The 16718-nt window shown below is 43.6% G+C and overlaps 1 protein-coding gene across 7 annotated transcripts in view; it reads left to right on the forward strand.

Annotated features, from left to right (window-relative positions):
* The first annotated feature begins 1062 nt into the window (after positions 1 to 1062).
* Positions 1063 to 16718, forward strand: part of NRG4 (neuregulin 4) — a 45400-nt gene continuing 29744 nt past the window's right edge. For 2 of the 7 annotated variants that reach the window (XM_032232490.1, XM_032232486.1), the window contains exon 1: positions 1065 to 1265. The gene's annotated coding sequence lies outside the window, so the exon portion shown is untranslated. Of the gene's footprint in view, positions 1266 to 1308; positions 1328 to 16718 lie in introns of those variants that run through there. The other 5 variants (XM_032232489.1, XM_032232488.1, XM_032232492.1 and 2 more) reach the window with 5 other exon arrangements.

The raw sequence follows: 16718 nt of genomic DNA on the forward strand, positions 1-16718 counted from the left end.
TGTAGGTGGATGGAGGAAAGAAACAAGGATCAATGAAGGAATATAACAAAACTCAAAAAATAATAATAGTTATGAGTAAAATAAGAGGGTTAAGAAGGGTGAAATCCAAACGAAATACAATAGAAGGGGAAATAATATAAGGTGAGCGGTATCGATTGATGATTGCTATTAGAAAGAACAGGAAGCCCCTGTTCGTATTGTATTGTGTAAATGTGGTGTACGTCTAGGTTTTTTGTGTGTGTGTATTTTATATGTTTGTTAATAAAAAATGAAATTTCGTTGCATGCAGCTCTCAAAGGATCACCGCCTCCAATATACACTACATAAACACAACAAAATAAACAAAACAAATGAATGAATTGCAAAATTATACAGATACCCACATATATTATATGACACTGAGAAACAACACCGTCTAGTTCGGATGTATACATGTAGATGGGGACAAAAACGAATATTCTTAAGGATGGAAGGACCACAATGGCTACAACTTACAGATTGACGCCAGGGGTTTTAAGACGAATGTGCTTTTGTTGTGCAGGAAGTCCTCGACTTACAACAGTGTGTTTAATGACCGTTCAAAGTTGCAACGGCACTGAGAAAAAAATGGGACCATTCTTCACCCGGACGACTTTCGTAGCCTCCCCATGCTCATGGGATCAAAATTCAGACGCTTGGCAACTGCTTCACACTTATGACCGTTTGGGGAATCACGCGATCCCCTTTGGGCCACCTTCCTGATAAGCGAAGTCAATGGGGAAGCCAGATTTGCTTAACGACCGGGTCACTAAATTATCAACCGCGGTGATTTAACCACGGAGGCTGAGGAAGATCGTAAGGAGGGGAAGGAATCTCACTTGACGAATGTCAACCGCGGAAACTTTGGGCCGAGTGGGGGCCGTACGTGGACCGTGAGAAGGGGAGGACGTTCAGAAGGGGAAGCTGATGGGAGATCTGGGCCACTCAAAGCCAGTGAGGTGGATTGTGCTCTCCTTATCTTTTCTTTCAATTCCAAAAAGAGGATTGCACAAAAAGCAGGGCTGGGAAACACACCTCCCTCCCGGCCCCGTGGAAAGGGGAGTGCCTTTCAAAGAGGATCCACCATGAGACACGGCCTAACCACAGAATCTGAGCAGCTAATATTCTGTCCCGTGAAGTTTTTTAACCACCGAAGGCCCCAGTCGTCGGTACTTGAGGCAGACAAGAATTTCTGACTTCCCTCAAGCATTCATCATCCCAAGAAGAGGCTTGACAATCTTCGAAGTGTGAGTAGGAATGACTTCTGAGTTACTACAAGCTTAACTGCAGTGGGAATTCCGTGCTGGAGGTGACCCTTTTTTCGTTCTTCCTTGAAAAAAGTAGGGAGTTACAAAAGGAAGGGAAGCCTTTTAAGCAGCTTTTCTCTTTTGTGTGTCTTTAAACATTTTTGTGGCCAAACGTCGCCCGGGGGGGGGGGGGGGAGGATATCCCCGGAAATCCTGCGGTTTTGATTTGCATCGAAATGCAAGCTTTCTCTGAAGTCATACCTGGGTAGTGGGAATTATTCAGAGGAGTTCTATATTTGTTCTGTGATGCAATCCTGGTGGTCATTGGGCAGAGTCCAGCCAAAATCCACAATTTTTTTTTGGGGGGGGGGTATAAGAACTTTGGAACATTGCAATACGTGATTGCTCATTTCATCAGTGCAATTTCAAAATACACCTTGGTAGTAACCGAAAGCAAGAAGAATGAGGAGGGTACAGTATTTTTTTTCGTTGCCAAGTTAAAAGTTCTCTGTATGTTAGGAGCAGACAACAGATTTGTTACTCTGGATGTTTGTTAACATCCATGAGACAATGTTTTGGAATTGTTTGTGGTGGATCTAAAAGCTCGTGTTTTAATCTAATCAGCAGGGTAAAAACAAAAAAACTCAGTTCATAGAGCCTAGCCGTTCTTTAGAGAGGGCAGAAAAAAACTTGGGAGAAACTTTCTTCGACAAAAGTTTCATCTTATTCAAAACGTTCCCTGTCGCCTCCATTTTTTTTTACACAAGAAACAAATAGGATAATTTACAAGAAAAACAAGACTATTTTGTGTCCCACTGATCTTGGCATAGAAAACTATGATTTGTAGAGGCTTCAGGAATGCTGTTTATTTGTTAAATAATGTTGTAATAGGCTTTGAAGTAGGAGAGGCACTGATTTGCAAACTTAATGGGGGAAATGTTGACTTTCCAATATGTCACTGAGCTATGGTTACCCACATTATTTGGCATTGAGTATGTCCCTTAGAAGGTTGGAAACGGCAAGCCATTGACATGGCAATTTCCTTCTGCTATTTTTTTTAATGCTCACCTGTTGTGTTTGTGTCCGTACCGTATGTTCAATTGGCAACTGAGAGCAATAGGAGAGCTGACACATTTGTTTCAACAGAATTTCCTTGTCCTTTGCTAACTGAGTTTTTCTTTTTTAAAAAAATAATAATATATTTTTATTGTTTACCTATAAGTATATTGAAGGCAAGTGTGATTGTCCTGGCATTTCACTTGCCGTGATAACAAATAACACACACACTGCTTAAACAGTGCAAGTGTTGTACAATTATTTTTGGCCATCATATTCATTCTAATACCACCATGCATATATATATATATATATATAGATAGATAGATAGATAGATAGATAGATAGATATAGATATAGATATAGATATAGATATAGATATATATATATATATATATATATATATATATAGAGAGAGAGAGAGAGAGAGAGAGAGAGAGAGAGATATAGATATAGATATAGATATATAGATAGATAGATAGATATAGATATAGATATAGATAGATAGATAGATAGATAGATATAGATAGATATAGATAGATAGATAGATAGATAGATAGATAGATAGATAGATAGATAGATAGATAGATAGATAGATAGTATCTCATTCCAGATACCCCTTCAGAGGAGGAGATGATAAGGAAGATACTAGTCTGTGCAGAAATGGATAGGCTAATGTTAAAGATAAAAGACAAAGGAGAGACAGAATATTATGACACATGAAACAGATTCGATCAATGGTTAGAAGCACGAGATGGAAGTCGGAATATGAAAAAATTAGGGTAGGGGATTAGCCTTTTAGTTATTTTTCTTTAGTTTTGGTTAGGATTGCACGATTGCACACTCGAATCAGTGTTGTTTTTTTATACATTATATGCAAAACGTGAGCATCTTGCTAAAGTGGGGGGGGGGAATCTATAAATAATGAATTTCATTTCAACCAGATTTTGACCCAGGAAATTCCTTTCGAATGCAACCTTTGTATGTGAAATACTTGTGCGTATCGTTGTGGGTTGTGTAGGAGATGCTTCTGATTGAAGTATTCTACTCAAAGCATCCCCCACACAATAGGATTTCTGGCTAATGCGGTTGCGTAACTCGGGGACATTTGAAACCTTAATATAAACTACGGGTCCTGCGTTTCAGCCAGGGGTTATCGAAAAAGGGTATTATATTTTGGGGGCAGGAAAAACAACATGGCAAGGATGTTATTTTTGAGCTGCAATTATCTCCAGGAAATGTAGAACCTTCTAGCTTTGGGCATCTCAACTCATGCCATAGAAAGTTTCCATTAGTCATAGGAGAGCATCTATGGAGGTTCTCAGTCACATCCAGATCATGGTTGTCCCAAAAGTGCTTTTTTCAAGAGGCAACTGGATTTTCCTTTACCTTAAATTACCTTTACCTTAAATTAAAAAACAACCTGGGTAGGTAAGCTTATAACTAGCCAAATTTATATTAGCCAACCAGACCAAACTATTCCTGGCGACCCCCCGGGGGATGGCCTTCTCTGTTGCTGCTCCGGCCTTCTGGAACGAGCTCCCCGTGGAGATCCGGACCCTTACTACCCTCCCGGCCTTCCGGGATGTACCCTCCCGGCCTTCCGTTTGTATTGTCTTATTTATCCCCTCCCACGTTTCACTGCCGGAGTCCTTCGGGAGTGGGCGGCATACAAAACCAATAAACAAAACGTATTTTTAAATTGTTGTATTGTCCTATTTATCCCCCTTTCCCTGTTTTATTGTGAGCCGCCCGGAGTCCTTCGGGAGCGGGCGGCATACAAAACTAATAAAACTCCAAACTTTCTTCCTACCCAAAAAAATCTCACCAGGGAAATCAAAGAGGAAGCAGAAAACTTGCAGAAACAGCCATCCTGCTGAAAAGGAAATAAGCTGGCATGCAGAAGTATCTGGCTGCCAGCATTTGTCATTAACTCTTTGGGCACGCTTCCAAAAAGGATGCGTTTCATCGCTACGAAATGATAGCCGGAGTGTGTGTGTGTGTGTGTGTGTGTGTGTGTGTGTGTGTATCTCAAGGAATCAACAGCAATTTGACAGAGAACTGGACTAAAAGTTAAGTCCTTGACTTACAACTGCCACGGAGCAATGCAATGTTGCTAAGTGAGGCAGCTGCTCAGTGAATTTACCATCCTGTTAATGGGACGCCTAACCAACCATCTTCTCTCCAGCCCTACTCATGTTGCAGTTTAAGTCTGGGTGACAAAATATGTGTTTAAAGCGGAGCGTTTGCAAACAGCTACCGTCGCTTCTCCTGGGATCACATATGGCACAGCATTTGCCAGGCGAGATTTGAATGATGAATTAAAAAAAATGTGGCAACCCTTCCTTTGCCTTGTGCTTCGAAGGGTTCCACCACAAAACCGCGGTAGACAAAAGCGCGCTCGACGAAAGCGCGTACGTGACGTCATCACAGCGCGACGAAAACATCACGCTGTGAGCGGTAAATTTAAAATTAAAGCGAAAACCTTACCCTAACCTCCCCAAACCTAACCCTAAACCTAACCCTAACCCTTAACCCTAACCCTTAACCTAACGCTAAACCTAACGCTAACCCTTAACCTAACGCTAAACCTAACCCTAACGCTTAACGTAACCCTAAACCTAACCCTAACTCTTAACCTAACCCTAACCCTAAACCTAACCCTTACCTTTATGTGAATCGGCTTGCTTTAATTTTATTTTAATTTCAATTTAATTTTTTTTTAATTTTTTGCGTCGCGCTGCTGATGACGTCAGGTACGCGCTTTCGTCGAGCACGGTTTTGTCTACCGCGGTTTTGACGGGTCACGGCTTCGAAGGTCTCGGTGCTTTACTGCACACAAAATGCAAACGCAACTCGACTCACAATTGGAGCTGAGCACACGACTGTGCCTGCCACTCACATGCCCTCTCCCCCCCACCGGGCTTGCCTCCCCCTCCCCAAGTTGGGGACTGCTCTCCTAGGCATACTTACAACCCGAAGTTCTGAGGACTGGCATGTCGTGGCTGCCTACCAGATGTTCAGCAAGCAGTTGAATATTATAATAATAATTATTATTTATTAAATTTATGTGCCGCCCAATCCCGAAGGACTCCGGGCGGCTTACAGAGAAGGAAGAAAAAAAAAAAGAAAGGAAAAATAAAAAGAATAGTTTAAAATTCACAAGACGCATTCGTTCTAATCGGGGCTGGACCTTAACTATAAGGTCAACAGCCCCAGGCCTGCCGGAACAGCCAGGTTTTAACAGCTTTCCTGAAGGCCATGAGAGTGGGCAAGGTCCGGATCTCTGGGAGTAGCTGATTCCAAAGGGTCAGAGCAGCCACAGAGAAGGCTCTCCTCCGGGGGCGCGCCAGCCGACACAATATTAATATTTATGGTGGTTTGCAGCGTCCTATGTGAGCAGGGGGTTTGTTGTGGCCCGCCAGTCGTCAGCGAAACTGGCAGCGGAGTCGGAGAGTGAGGAGGTTGGGGAGGAACATGGACCAGTCCTGGGAGCTGAAGAAAGCTCAGACGGGGGCTCTGCGACGGAGGCAGAGAGGGAGCTAGACAGCAGTGAGGCAGAGGAACAGCTGGAGCCTGTTCCCAGTGTGCGCATACGCAGAGCTGCCAGAAGACAAGAACAACTAAGAAAGCAGGGTTGACTTGGGAGTAAAGCTACACCGTGGAGGTGATTGGCCCTTCCTATAGGAAACAAAAGAGGAGCGAACGGGGAAGGGGGCTTTTGCAGGAAACAATTTGTTCACTCAGTTGTTTCAAGAGTGGAAAGTTCTGTTTGTGACTGTAAGAGACTCTGTGCCAAATGCCTCCTTTCCCTGCGTTTGGAAACTAGTTATCTGGCAGCGTTCCAAACGAGATAAGGTTCGTGTTGATAAATATTCCTTGGAAAGACTGTTTGTTGAGCCTTGCTGACTGGGAATGAAAGGAACTCACAGTTGTGTAAATAAAAGGGGCTTTGTCGGGACCAAGACTCTGTTTCTTGCTTGTTAAGGAAGCCTGGGTCAGAACAGGGTTGGACTAGAAGACCTCCAAGGTCCCTTCCAACTCTGTTATTCTATTCTATATTCACATGACCATGATTTATGACCGTTCTGCCAAAAAACCCACCTTTATTTGTCAAGCGTCCCAAAATCAGTTCCCTGGAAGGTTCGTCGTAACACAGAACAGTCTCTAAGTGACCCAATGTAAGTCAAGGGCTACCTGTATTATTGGAGAATAATGAAAGGCTGAGGGTTGTTTTACGAGATTCTATCCTTAACTTGCTCTTTATATTGGCTGGGGATTTGCTGCTGCCAATCTTGGCATTCCACCAACCGTCAGGAAACCTGACTTCTTCTTGGTACCCAATGCCATTTAGCTGCCTCAGTTTCCCTCCCGGTGAAAAGCAAGAGGGGGGGGGAATGAGGGAAGCCCATTGAGCAAGTCACTTTCCTTAGTAAGGGTGTTTCATTCTGGAAAATAGATTGCTTCTCTCTAAGCAAAAGTAGAATATAGAAATGAAGCTATTGATTTCCAGCACATGGAACAGCCTTGCTAATTGGGGCAGGATGATGAAGTTTTCACAACTTAAAAAGCTGTGAAAACCTGATCATGACCCAATTAGCGAAGTCTAACTGGAGTTAATTGACTCATTAGTTATTTGAGCAATGTGTAATGAATGGCAAGTGGGCAAAATGGTTTTTGAACGCATAGCACACACACACACACACACACAATCAGAGTTGTTACTTTTTTTTTTTCAAAGATAAAAGAAAATATGAAAGGGATATTTAAATAAGCAGCATTGCTTATTGTTCCCAAATAATGAGGGAGGTAATAGGATTCAGGATGCTTAGGCAGCTCTGGGAAGAATAAAAAGAATCAAAAAAATTCTGAAAAGCATCTTAAAAGAAACCTTATACAGGTAGTTCTCGCCTTACGACCTCAACCAAACCCAAAATTTCTGTGGTTAAACGAGACATTTCTTAAGTGAATTTTACGATCTTTCTAATCCACCGTTAAGTGAATCAGTGCAGTGGTTAAGTTGCTAAGTGAATCTGGCAACGGCCTGAATTTTGATCACACGATTGTAGGGATGCTGGAAAGGCCGTAACCGTGGAAAATGGTCCTAAGTCTCTTTTTTTTCGGTGCCGTTCTAACTTTGAACCGTTCCCTAAATGAACTGTTGCAAATCGAGGAATGTCAATTCATCCCGTTTGGTCCCGAAGTTGATAATTCTGGAACTTCTAGGGCCAAAGGAAGAAAGTCCTTCCCATTTTGCAACCTCATCTGTAGAACTGAAGCACAAAATGTTATTTGCAACTATTTGCTCAGGGGAAGAAACACCTCTGTGTTTGTGTGTGTGTGTGTTTGTGTGTGTGTGTGTGTACGTACCTCTTTCTCACCCTTCCCTTAATACCTTTAGAGTCACCTAGTGGAAAGAGCCACACAAACATAAAACCATCCCACGTGCAAATGGGGGGGACAGAGGATGCAATAAATTTCAGTAGTAGTTGGCAAGACGGTTTTTTTTCTTTTTTTTGGTTGTCAGTAGCAACTGATATTTGCGGATGTAAGTGAAAGGCATTTTTTTCTTCTGGGGATTTTAAGAGAAAGGAAGGAGGCTGGGAAAAAAAAAGGGGGGGGGGAGAAAGCTTTTTTTAATTTTTTATTTACTTTACTTACCCCCCCCCCCAAAAAAAAAAACATTTTTCTCAAAATAGAATTCAGTTGGCTTTTCTGTTAATGTGTTGAGCAAAAAAAAGAGGAAAAAAGCTTCACATTCACACAACTACATTAGCTTTGCTTGTACTATTAACAAGGATAGATAGAAATAGAGATAGAGACAGCCAGACAGGGATCGATCGATGATAGATCGATAGATGAAGATCGATAGATAGATAGATAGATAGATAGATAGATAGATAGATAGATAGATGATATAGACATAGACAGACAGAGATAGGGATAGTTCAATGATTGATTGATTGTGATGATAGATAGATAGATAGATAGATAGATAGATAGATAGATAGATAGATAGATAGATAGATAAGAGAGAGACAGGATGTATGTATGGATGCAAATAGATAGATAAATAGGTAGGTAGGTAGGTAGGTAGATAGATAGATAGATAGATAGATAAGAGAGAGACAGGATGTATGTATGGATGCAAATAGATAGATAAATAGGTAGGTAGGTAGGTAGGTAGGTAGGTAGGTAGGTAGGTAGATAGATAGATAGATAAGAGAGAGACAGGATGTATGTATGGATGCAAATAGATAGATAAATAGGTAGGTAGGTAGGTAGATAGATAGATAGATAGATAGATAGATAGATAGATAGATAGATAGATAGATATAGATAGATAGATAGATGATATAGGCAGACAGAGATAGGGATAGATCAATGATTGATTGATTGTGATAGAAGATAGAAAGAAAGCTAGATATAGATGCTAGATAAATGATTAATTGTGATAGAAGATAGATAGATAGATAGATAGATAGATAGATAGATAAAGAGAGAGACAGACAGGATGTATGTATGGATGCAAATAGATAGATAAATAGGTAGGTAGGTAGGTAGGTAGGTAGTAGACAGACAGACAGACAGACAGACAGACAGACAGACAGACAGACAGACAGATAATTCCAAAGCATCATTCCTAGAACTAAAAGGAAGGTACCATTTCTGGCAACCTAGGGCATCTTCCGTATCATAATGGAAAAGAAAACACTGGCAGTGTCTCCAGATGGTACATTCCAGATGTATGGGAACTGATTTTCAAGACTCCCAGCCAGCATCAGAATTTGGGCAACTGAGTGTAAAAACTGCATTTCTTCACCCCTCCTTTTAGTATTTCAACAGAACTACCACCAATCGGTATGGATCAGTGTTTCTTATGAACTTCAGCAACTTTTAAGGTGCAAGGACTTCAACTGCCAGCTCTGCTGGCTGGGGAATTCTGGGAGTTGAAGTACACAGGTCTTACAATTGCCAAAGTTGGGACACTCCTGCAACAGACAGATAAACGAATTAACTTCAGGGGTCTTAGGTTATATTTTCTTTTTTGCTATCACTCAATGAACTTGCCTGAAACTTTTTCTTTTTAATCCCGTTGTTATTATTTATTTAAAACCATCACAGGAAAATCGAAGTCTTGATAGAGAGAGGGTGATTGCAGTAACAGCAATACCCACTTTGGTGCAGCAATTTTTTCCCCTGCCAAGGAAGCCTCAACCTTCTCCGTGTTGCAAAACCATAATCTTTGATGATAGGGGGAGAAATTTTAGCCCCCTCAGAGAGGGACCACAATCTGGGCGTCCTCCTGGATACGCGGCTTAGCTTAGAAGAACACCTGACGGCCGTGACCAGGGGGGGCCTTTTACCAAGTTCGCTTGGTACGTCAGTTGCGCCCCTTCCTGAATCGGGATGCTCTGTGCACAGTCACTCATGCCCTCGTCCTTTCTCACCTGGACTACTATAATGCTCTCTACATGGGGCTGCCCTTGAAGAGCACCCGGAGGCTTCAGTTGGTCCAGAATGCGGCTGCGCGGCTTATCATGGGGGTACCTAGGTGCTCCAATGTTAAGCCCCTTTTAGGCGGCCTGCACTGCTTGCCGGTTGTCTTCCGGGTGCAATTCAAGGTACTAATTATGACCTTTAAAGCACTCCATGGCTTAGGCCCAGGGTACCTGCGAGACCACCTACTGCCACCGGTAGCCTCCCACCGTCCAGTGCGATCCCACAGAGTTGGCCTCCTCAGGGTGCCGTCGGCCAGGCAGTGCCGGCTAGCGACCCCCAGGGGGAGAGCCTTCTCTGTGGGACACCCTTCCCTCTGGAATCAGCTGCCCCCGGAGCTTCGTATAATCCCCGACCTCCGGTCCTTCCGACGCGCCCTAAAAAGTTGGCTTTTCCAGCAAGCCGGCCTGGCCTGAATCAAAATAAAATAAATGATTGATTATTGTTAATTTTAATCCATTTTTAAATGCTATTGTTAATATTAATTGGGTTTGTTTTTGGATACTCTTATCTAATTTTCTTTTTAACTTTTGTAATATGTGTTTTTTTTTTTTATGTTGTACGCCGCCCTGAGTCCTTTGGGAGAAGGGCGGCATATAAATCCAATAAACAAACAAACAAATAAACATAACAATGGAACATAGTCTCTTCCCAAAATGTCTTTGCAGGTACAGAAATAACTTTCACATCTTTCCAAAAACATCGTAGCCTCTGGGGGTGGGGGGAAACTGTTCCGGCATTTCTGCCTGAAATCAGCCATTTTTCCTATTTTTGGTCTGGAGACCCCATTCCTTAAGGAAATAGAAAGCTCACATGCAGTTCCCATTTTCAAATTATTATTATTATTTCTTTTATTCATTAAACATGAAACTCAGTCAACTGAACATTCAAAAATGCATTACAAATACCACTGACTGGTGCTAATGGTTGATACGGTTTGCAGCCAGCATCCTAGGTATCAACCAAGGACCTTCTTAAAATATAAGATGTTCCGAGTAGCGCAGTTTTTTGCAGTTCCGCTGCTGTTATTGCAGGAAGCTGCAATTTGTGGATGTATCTTGTAAAATTCTTGGACATGGTGCCAAGTGCCCCGATGACAATGGGTATTGCTGTTACATGCTTCATCCATAGCCGTGTAGTTTCGATGGCCAGGTCGCGATATTTCGTGATTTTTTTCTAGTTCTTTTTCTTCGACTCTGGCATCTCCAGGAACAGCGATATCAATAAACTGTACACTTCGGCCCTCGACAACCGTGATACCTGGTGTGTTGTGCTCCAAATGACGATCCGTTTGTATTTGAAAGTCCCACAAGATCTTCACCTTCTCACTTTCGATAACTTTTTTCCGCTTTGTGCTCCCATGACTTTTTGGATACAAGTCGTATTTTTTACATAACGGCCAGTGGATTAATTTAGCAACTCGAGTCGCGTCTAGCTTTTTATTCGGTTTGTGCAACTTTGCTGCATTCCCATATTCAATGTGAAACCGTTTCAACTTTGTCGTTGCATAGTCCGCAGTTTGGATTGTCAGTGGATTATTATTATTGTTGTTGTTATTATTTTAAAAAAAGCAATATTGCATGTTAGAAAACAGTTCCCTCATCCAATTGGCATACACTGAAGTTTAACTTCAAAAGCCTAAAGCTACCGCTTCAATGGAGTTAGGCTGGAGATCTACTATCTTGTCAGAATACCGAGGTGGCGCAGTGGTTAAATGCAGCACTGCAGGCTACTTCAGCTGACTGCAGTTCTGCAGTTCGGCTGTTCAAATCTCACCGGCTCAGGGTTGACTCAGCCTTCCATCCTTCCGAGGTGGGTAAAATGAGGACCCGGATTGTTGTTGGGGGCAATATGCTGACTCTGTAAAAACCGCTTAGAGAGGGCTGAAAGCCCTATGAAGCGGTATAGAAGTCTAACTGCTATTGCTTTTTTTTTTCTTTTAACATCACAACATCACAAACACCAGAGTGCCAAAAATAATTACAGAGATTTCAAAGGCTGCTTCCAGGGAATGTATCCCTCTATTCCAGTGTTTCTCAACCTTGGCCACTTGAAGATGTCCGGACTTCAACTCCCAGAATTCTGGGAGTTGAAGTCCGGACATCTTCAAGTGGCCAAGGTTGAGAAACACTGCTCTATTCCATGGAAGGAGGAGATTAGGACAGAAAGGGAATGCTGAGGGTAGGAAGACTATTGTGAATGGAGAATACGAGGATATGCCAAGGTCAAAAAATGGCTTTTAAAAATAGATGAGTATCAGACTAAATGGATCCATCCATACTCAAAGCATTTCCACATCTCCATGCATTCCACCCCTATAGAAAGTGACCTAAGATGAGATTGCTGATCCATGATGATCATCTAGGATGGACACATTCAGAAGCAATTTTTTGTGTCCATAACTCTGCTAACAGCAAAGGAAACTCCTTTAAGGCACTTTAAAGTTATGTAATATATTGTTTCGGGGCAGGGAGTTGCAAAAAAACTCAACAATCATGCCAGGAAGTTTCAGAATAGAACGGAAACAGAATAAGAGAGTTGGAGGGACCTTGGAGGTCTTCTAGTCCAACCCCTCGTACAAGGAGGAGACCCTCTACCATTTCAGGCTAGTGGCTGTCCAGTCTCTTCTTAAAAGCCTCCAGCGATGGAGCATCCACAATTTATGGAGACAAGTCATTCTACAGATCGTCCTGTCAGAAAAAAAAGTCTCCTTACTTCTAGATTGCTTCTTACATTGGTAGGTTCCCATTCAATGCTTTCTCTCCTGCTTTCAAAGGGTTTGGAGAATAATTTGACTCCCTCCTCTTTGTGGCAGTCCCAAATATTGGAAGAGTGCTATCATGTCACCCCTACTCCTTCTTTTCACTAGATTAAAGGTAAAGGTTCCCCTCGCTCTTATGTGCTAGTCGTTCCCGACTCTAGGGGGCGGTGCTCATCTCCGTTTCAAAGCCGAAGAGCCAGCGCTGTCCGAAGACGTCTCCGTGGTCATGTGGCCGGCATGACTCAACGCCGAAGGGGCACGGAACGCTGTTCCCTTCCCACCAAAGGTGATCCCTACTTTTCTACCTGCATTTTTTACGTGCTTTCGAACTGCTAGGTCGGCAGAAGCTGGGCAAGTCACGGGTACTCACTCCGTTACGCGGCGCTAGGGATTTGAACCGCCAAACTGCTGACTGTTTTGCAGGAAACGAATTGTTTGCAAAAGCCCCACTCCCCGTTCACTCCTCTTTTGTTTCCTATGGGTTGAAGTGGAACCTTGTAGGTGCAATTGTTCTTCTGTATATAAATAAAATGGCTCATATATTAGGAACAGTTGATCAGATCAAATCTCAGGACAGCTAGATGTAATCTATTCATCCATCCATCCACCCACCATATCTACCTACCTACCTTATCTGTCTATCTACCTACCATATCTGTCTATCTATCTACTGTATCTATCTACTGTATCTATCTATCTATCTATCTATCATCTATCTATCATCATCATCTATCATCATCTATCTAATCGTCTATCTATCTATCTATCTATCATCTATCTATCAATCTATCTATCTAATCATCTATCTAATCGTCTATCTATCTATCTAATCATCTATCTATCTATCTATCTATCTATCTATCTATCTATCTATCTATCTATCTATCTATCTATAATCTACCTACCTATCTACCTACCTACCTACCTACCGTATCTGTCTATCTACCATATCAATCTACCTACCTAGCTCAACTTCTGCAATTAAATAAATTATTATATAGATTGCATACTAGTTTTATCTGCATGGAGACAAAGCTCTCTGCCCACAATTACTTTTAAAAGATGCGAACAATTTTATTGAAGAATGGTCAGCCAGTTTTTTTTAAAGGAGCAAACATCTCACATTCAATGGATACTTGCTACTCATATGAGCATATTTACTGTGAAGTAACTTCATTTGATATAGTGGATTTTCAACTTAATCAATGTAACCTTATTGTTCTGAAAGATACTTGGTACTATATAACCCAAATAGAACTGTTACTTCTAACTTCATTGTATCCTTACTGTGGTAGACTAAATACAGTTGACAAAAAATCCTTTTTTTTTGTGCAATATTATATTACAAATATTACAAATAATAAACATAGTTTGGATGCCCAGAAACACACAAAGAAGGGAAAAAACTAGGGATTTGCAACGAACCCTTACATGCAACAGGTGAATAGCACATGCACTGATTTCATAGCTACCCGTCAAAATAACGGCAAATTATGCACTTTTTAAAAAGCTCCCAGCTAATTCATCATAAAATTACACCCCCCCCCAAACGGTTTTGTTAATTTCTCGGATCCCAACAAGTTTGGGAAATCAGAAATTTGTCATTTTGCTATTACGATCCAACAGAATATCTTTCTGAACAAAGTTTACCCTTATATATAAATGAAGACGCAAATCATCCAGGCCCAAAAATATCTAAAAAGGTGAAATCCTGGCAACTCGGTAAACTTTAATCCGTTTGCCAGGCTTTCACCTTTTTAAACCTCTCTCTCCTTCGTTTTCTCCTTTCTTCTACTAATGGGTCGAAAATGACGAGGCTCCTAAGAATGTATAGCATCTTGGCAAATGTTCAAGCTTCGAAAACCAAAATCTTTCGCTTAATTAGAAAAGTTCTCAGCCTCATCCTGCCCCAAACTCATCAGCCAAAGTTTTAGCCTCAAAAAAAACCCCGCAATTAAAATAATATCTCCGAGGTTAAATCTTTTCCATGCCCCCAGAAAAAAAAGATTAACACAAACATCTTTAAGGTCTCGACAGACAAACCCCACCGATGATTGGATAGGAGCATAGCTCAATTTCAAAGTCAAGAACGCAAAGAGAAGAACTATTAACGTTTCAACATGCAGAGAGAGCAATTCCTACTCATCCTTTCGGTCGACGGTACCGCCTATTATTCTCTTTGAGAGGTACTCCATAACCAGAATATCTGGTCAGGAAAACAAATTGAGGACACCCTTGGGGGGAAAAGCTCATGTTTTCCCTTGCAAAAATATAAATAAATAAAAACAAATGCATGTTTGTAGACATTTGGAAGTCAATAACGGAGTAAAGCAAAGGAGTATAATAACAGGCACGCTCTCTTAGGCTCCCCTAGGAATCTGCGGCTTTAAAAAATAAAAATTCAGAGATGCACTGCCCTCATCTTCACCTCTGCACCGCGTTGCATGAGCTGGATGGGAGAAGGGAGATGTTTTCCTGCACATGGGAAGAGCATGGATGAGAAGGGCAGGAGATGGGAGGGAAAAATCCCATCCTCCACAACCACCACCACCCGCCCTGGCTGCAGGGGAGATCTTCCTAGGAGAGAAAAGCCTGTTTGGAGGGAAAGTTGTGGGGGAGCCCCGGTGGGTGAGTTTATCGGGGGGGGGGGGAATCTGCTCCTTCCTCCCCTCCAAGCATGGAATACACCACGGCTCTTACTCAGCTTTTTCCAGGAGGGATGCCCTGCTCTTCAGCACAAGGAGGTGTCTCCCCCTTCCCCTTCCTGAGCCCCCTCCCCTTGCATTAGGAAATGCCTGGCCTCCCCCCCTCCCCATGGCCCAGCCTTGAGACAGGAAGGACCCCTCTTGCCCAAGCCCAGAGGCACTGGTGCCCAGCAGGAGCACTAAATGGGCAAAAGAGTGGGAAAGAGGGCAGGTGGGATGCTCCGCTGGGGGCTGAGAGGACCCTCTGCTCCTCCTTCCTTCCTTCCTCTCTATTCCTTCCTTCTTCCTCCTCTTCCCTTCCATCTGTCCCTCTCCTCCTTCACCTTCCTTTTCCCCCTTTCCTGGCTGTCATTCCCATTTCCTTCCTTCCTTCTTTCCTCTCTATTCCTTTCCTTCCTTCCTTTCTCCTTCCTCTCTATTTCTTTCCTTCCTTTCTCCTGTATCTTCCTTCTTTCCTTCCTTCCTCTCTCCTACTACTCCCTTCTTTCCTCTCTCCTATTCCTTCTTCCCTTCCTTCTCTCCTATTCCTTCCTTCCTTCTTCCCTTCCATCTATCCCTCTCCTCCTTCACCTTCCTTTCCCCCCTTTCCTGGCTGTCATTCCCATTTCCGTCCTTCCTCCTATTCCTTTCCTTCCTTTCTCCTATTCCTTCTTTCCTTCTCCTCCTTCACTTTCCTATACTTCCTTTCCTTCCGCGCCTTCCTGCCCCTCATTCCCATTTCCTTCCTCCCTCTCTACCCCTTCTCCCTCTCCTCCTTCATCTTCCTATCCCTCCCTCCCTCCCTGCCCCTCATTCCCATTTCCTTCCTTCCTTTCCCCTCCCTCCCTCTCCTATTCTCCCCCTCCCTCCCTCCCTCCCTCCTTCCCTCCCCCTATGCCTTGCAGGGTTCCTCCCGGGTGGCCTCGGGATCGGGGACCCCAGCGCCTCCCATTGCAGCAGGTGAGCACGTGCCCCTTTGCGGAGGCCGGGCTGGGGGAGAAGGGGCAAGGCGGGAGGGGCAAGCACGAGCCAGGGGACACCCCCCCCCCTACACATCCACCCCCGGCCCGGGGGACTGGGAGGCCGATGGAGAGGTACCTGCTGCTGCTGCTGCAACCGAGGTTCCTCCTCCTCCTCCTCCTCCTCGTAGGGCTCCGCTCTGCTGCAAGAGGCAAGCGAGGGAAGCGAGCGGGCCCGCGCATGCGCGTTCTCTCTCTCTCTCTCTCTCTCCCCTGAGCCTCCTCCGAGGGCGCGCGCCCGGGGCCCCTCCCCTCCGGGGGCGGGCCCGCTCCTTCACTCCCTCCGCCCCCCTCCTCTTCCCCCGTCATGAGCCTCCCTCTCCCACCCCTCCCTCCTCCTCCTCCGGTCGCCTTGGAAACCGACCCGGCGGAGGAAGGAGAACGCGCGCGCGCGCGCACGTCCGGCCCTTGGGCGCGAGATCGCCGACTCCCCA

The sequence above is a fragment of the Thamnophis elegans genome, chromosome 16, assembly GCF_009769535.1.
Source record: "Thamnophis elegans isolate rThaEle1 chromosome 16, rThaEle1.pri, whole genome shotgun sequence".
NCBI lineage: Eukaryota > Metazoa > Chordata > Lepidosauria > Squamata > Colubridae > Thamnophis > Thamnophis elegans.